Below are 5,415 nucleotides of genomic sequence, written 5' to 3'. Positions count from 1 at the left end.
TGCTGCTGCAGCGCTATCTAGGAGAACTGACATGGCTGCGCTAGGAGGAGGCTGAGGAGCCTCTTACCTAGAGCAACACAAGGCATCTGGGGACCCCCTCAACTGTGGAAATGTCCAAGGACCTGTAGCACTCCTTACCAGACTTCCCATGTGGAGATGTGGGTGCTCGCAATGACTACGGATGGCGCCGCATCAGATATAATCGTTGGATATGGATGTCACCAGCACTCCAGAAACGACAAAATAACAAAAGCAATACCCCATACCCCTCAACTGTGGGTCGCGACCCACTTTTGGGTCGCGACCCACAGGTTGAGAACCACTGCTCTAGAGGTCTATAGGGACCGAGTTCACAGGCAGAGCCAATGGGAAGAAGATTTAGCTCACGGATGTCTGTGTTGTGACATGCCACACCTGCAAGTATACAAAGAATCAAAAAAACTTGGGATGCACCGATACTGGTATTTTGGTACCGAGTACTAGTACTGATAATTTTTTTTTCGGTACTCGCCGATACCAATAATCGAGTAACGGAAGTCCCATTCAGGAAGCCAGGTGGCGTGTAATGACTCGCCACCCGGCTTCCCGATTAACAAGAAAGTCTGTCCCCTCTTACCTTGGTATGTCCAGCCTGTCACCCCCGGGGCCTCCCCAGCCAGAACGCGGCCTTCCTCCAGGACCAAGTCGGAGCCGTCTGGCCGGCCAATCAGGAAGCCAAGCGCCATGTAATGACGCAACACCCTGCTTTCTGATTGTCCGGGAGGCCGGCTCCATGCTCCCTCGTCATCTCATGACGAGGGAGCATGAAGCAGGCCTCCCGGCCAATCAGAATGCCGGGCGCTGCGTCATTACACGCTGCCTGGCTTCCTGATTGGCCGGGAAGTCGGCTCCATGCTCTCTCATCATAAGTGACGAGAGAGCATGGAGCCGCTTCCCGGCCAATCAGGAAACCGGGCAGCGTGTAATGACGCGCTGCCCGGCTTCCTGATACAGGAAGTACTCGTGCTAGGCATCAGAGCATTTGGGCGAGTACGAGTACTCGCCAAAATACTCGTTATCGGCACAGATATCGATACTAGTATCGGTGAATCCCTAAAAAAAAACTGAGTGCCAAACCATCAAGGTGTTGTGAGGATTTTAGCTTAAGCAGTAACCTTCCAACACGTCCATTCGTGTGTCTCCTTTTTGCTCTGGAGGATGTTTTTAGATGGTCCCTCAGAAGCCTGTAGATAAGAGTCCAGAAGAAATTTCAGCTATATTTCGTTTAGGCCCTAATGATGGAGGATTATTTTTGGCCCCTGAAACATGTTTGCTACTGTGTACCTCGATGTTATCAGATCGTTATCAACAATTAAAAATTGTGGACTCTTAAGTTGATGGTGGCACCCGAATTGTGGGGCACCCCCTGTTTATTTTTTTGCAGACATGCCGAAGTAAATCTGCCAAATCTAACCTGTCTTTATGATCAAGTCCTGTGCCTCACACCTACTTCTCCTGGGACCTTCAACTGTACATTGGGGAGGAGGAGGTGAAGTTACCTTAGATCAATGGGGTTTGGCCGGCAGGAAAATTGAACTTATGAAACCACACTTATCTTTTTTATCTTTTTAGTGTTTAAACTGAGGCTCCAGGTGACAATTGTTAATTAAACACAAGTTTAAGTTTTTTCTGGTAAGATTTGAAAATGAAAGATAGAAGCCGATTGGTTGTCATTTTAACCAATGTACCATATTCTTTGTGTCTAATTCAGTTATCCTGACCTTCAGTAGACATAATGTGGCCCCTTGAAGACATACACAGAGAGGTCAACCAGGGTGACAGGTTGATTGGAAAAACAGTTTATAGAATAAGGAAGTGGCACACGCTGCAGCAAAAAAAATGGGTGTGGCTTGTTTAAAGGGCATGGCTTAATAGGGGACTTATGAATGAACACAGTAAAAAAGGAAATGTTAAGCAGGCATAGGAAGTTGTGCAATGCTCAGAGGCATCCTTGGACTTAGAGCTGCGAGTAGTGATGGTGACGAACGTTTCACGGGGGTGCTGTTGTGGTGGTGCACGTTACCTGGGGGGTTGCTGCCGGTACCTCTGGCTCTGCTCACAATCCCGCCCAGCTCACGGACATCATTGGTTGCTACCCAGAGCATCCCACTCAGCTCCTGGCAACCAGTGAGAGCAGTTTGCAGTGAGGTGGACGGGACGCCAGCCAGAGCGTCACAGGTTGCTAAGAGCTTTCACACCTTCCATTCCCCCCACCACATAACCCAAGGAGATGCCACCAGGCTCAGACTGCCTTATTATAGGGACAGCCCTGGCAGTACAGCCAATAAGAACAGATGCCAAAAGTCACTTCAAGGATCCAAGAGAAGAGCTACTTTGCAGCATTCATAAATAAGAATAAGAACAGATGTTGAGAATTGCACCCAGCATGCAGGTGAAGAGAAGTGGTGCAATATACAGTGTATTGTGTGCAGTCCGGTCTGAGTTTACTCCCCCCTCTGTCGGAGATCAAATTAGGCTTCATCTGAGTATACAAGGTTCCGTGCACCTTAAAGGTTAGAGAAGACTGGTTCTCTTTATGGTAACACACCAAAGTCTTGTGTAAACTCTTCCAGGTCATTGTGTTTGCACAGATCAGTGCCTGATAAGAATATGAAAAATGAATGGGACTATTAATTAATGTTTGGCCCATTCATCATCACTCTACAGCCAGCCGCAGAGTTTATTGGGTGTCTGATGAGCATGCATGACTTGGCCGCCCTCGGGGCAGGAAGTCTAAAGAATGCTGCAGAGCTGGTGTCAAGAAACCCTTTCCAAAAAGCAGTAAAGATTTCTATGGTGATCAACTGCACAGACACAACCAGCACCAAGCAGATTGTGGCCATGGGCAGGCCTGTCACTAGATGAATCACCCATACAACATAGTTATTTAGAAGACTAGTCTTCCCAAAGTGATATTTTGGTTATAGGTGTAACCCGGTGATATCACGTACCTGGTGGGAGACCAGTAGGATGAGGAGGATTCTCTTGCGTCTTGTGTCCTGCACCCTCTGGAAGTGGGAACAGGGCGTGAGGAAGACAACAAGAAGCACGAGTGCCAGTGGATGGTCCAGACACCATGCAGTAGAAGTTCAGGAACAGGATCGTTAGACGAAGCCAGAGGTCAAACCGGGCGGGCAGCGTAGTACAAAATTGATAGGCAAGGCAGAGTCCAGTAATCAGGCCGAGGTCAGGGGGCAGGCAGCAAGCAAGAAGAGTCAAGACAATCCGGGTCAAAACGAGCAACAGTTAATCCAACAGAGTGACAGGTCACAGGAAGTACAGGCTGAAGACCATCAGCAACGTGGTTAGGGCAGGCTTGTTTATATAGACCAGTTCATCAAAGTGACAGCATCACTTCCTGTGTGACTGATGTGTGCGTCTTTCCATGCACTTCCGGTTGCACGTCTTTGAGCGCACTTCCTGTCGTGCGCAACTGCAGACTAGAGCATGCTTCCCAACAACACGAAACATAGGCCCACGCACATGCGCGGGAGCCATCTTTACCTTACAGGTGGATTCTAAATGTGGCCACAGCTTGCATGTAGACCTGGGAACTTAGCACAAAGATCTAATCACTTGAGTCTCTGAAAGATATATTATGAGGAATTTTCAGGTGATTTAACCCTCCATCTACAAAAACTGAAATCAGTTTTGGATGGACATTATACTGGTACCCCGTCCACTTATGCTCACCTTCCCTGCACTTTTTCCAGATTGCCCTGAATGGACAGTGTTGGAGTCTCTTTAAAGAGAACCTTGGTTTTGCCCAACAACCCTATATGCTGAATTCCCTTTGTATCCCCGTCATTCCATTTGGCCACCTGGAGTAAACAAAAACAATTCTTCTGGTTATGTGGAGCATGCTACTCACTCTCCTTCCTCCCACATGACTGCACTGGTGCTCAATGATTGGTTGTTCAGGCACACTGTGTTGTAACGTGGGGGCTGGAGTTTACAGAGGCCTTCCTCTCTTTACTTCTAGGGGCTGAACAGGTGGATTAAGGATTGAAGAGAAAGAGATGACACTATAGGGCCAAAGGTTTGAGGCCACCTGACCATGACAACTCATGAACTTGTTGGACACCCCATCCCAAAACCATGGGCATTAATAGATAGTTGCACCCCCAAGCCCACCTTTACAGTTATAACAGCCTCCACTCTCCTGGGAAAGCTTTCCACAAGATCTTGGCAGGTGCCTGTGGAAATTTGGGCCCATTCAGTCAAAAGAGCACTTGTGAGGTCAGCTACCGATGTTGGATGAGAAGACCTGGTTTATAATTGGTGTAGCAATGGTGTTCGGTAGGGTTGAGGTCCAGGCTCTGTACAGGCCACTCAAGTTCCTCTACACCAAACCCATCAAACCGTATCTTTATGGAGCTGGCTTTGTGCACAGGGGGACAGTCTTCGCCTGCAACAGAAAAAGACCTTTGGCACTTACAGTGTGGCCCTCATGGACCTTGCAGACTGTGGCCTGTTTTGCTGTTTACTTAAGCATGTGAAGGAAAAATATTCTTTACGCAGGCTTTTTTTTAAAGCCTTTATAATCAACCCCTTTAAGTTCACTGTACCGCTGGGAGGCAAAGGCGGGCTTCCCAATCATGTGATGGCTGTGACTGGCTGGTGCAGCGGTCACATGATCAGAAGCCGATCCCAATGGCTCCTGAATGTACACAGTGCCTGGAAGCTCGGTCACTGTGCTGGAAGCGCGCCTCTGTGCTTTGTGTATTTCTTCCAGATCTGTACAGTAATTCAGTGTGACACTTGGAGATTCCTGTAATAAAAGCTGGTCACTGCTGCTCTCTCTTTGATTGTGCAGGGTGACTGGTCTTGGCTCCGCCCCCTCCTATAATAAAGACCGCTCACTGCTGCTCCTTCTCCTTGAGCAGGGTGACTGGTCTTGTCTCCGCCCCCTCCTGTAATAAAGACCGCTCACTGCTGCTCTCTCTCTCCTTGTGCAGTGTGACTGGTCTTGGCTCCGCTCCCTCCTGTAATAAAGACCGCTCACTGCTGCTCTCTCTCTCCTTGTGCAGTGTGACTGGTCTTGGCTCCGCTCCCTCCTGTAATAAAGACCGCTCACTGCTGCTCTCTCTCTCCTTGTGCAGTGTGACTGGTCTTGGCTCCGCTCCCTCCTGTAATAAAGACCGCTCACTGCTGCTCTCCCACAGCCCTGCTCCATGCACAGGCTATGCACAGCACAGTGATGATGTCACTGCTACCTTTACAAGGCAATATCTGGGTTTACAAATGCACAAAGCAGTTTTTTATCCTTTGCAGCTATTGAGGGAGATCTTGAAATAAAAGGGTTTTTTTGCAACTGATCCTCCCCGAACAGATAATCATTTCCTCCCACGCTCGGATACCTTAACAATTCGGTGA

Source organism: Nanorana parkeri, unplaced genomic scaffold, assembly GCF_000935625.1.
Source record: "Nanorana parkeri isolate BGI_ZX_2015 unplaced genomic scaffold, ASM93562v1 scaffold300, whole genome shotgun sequence".
In the NCBI taxonomy this organism is placed as follows: Eukaryota; Metazoa; Chordata; class Amphibia; order Anura; family Dicroglossidae; genus Nanorana; species Nanorana parkeri.
The sequence above is the reverse complement of the archived record's forward strand: the minus strand, read 5'-3'. Positions refer to the sequence as shown.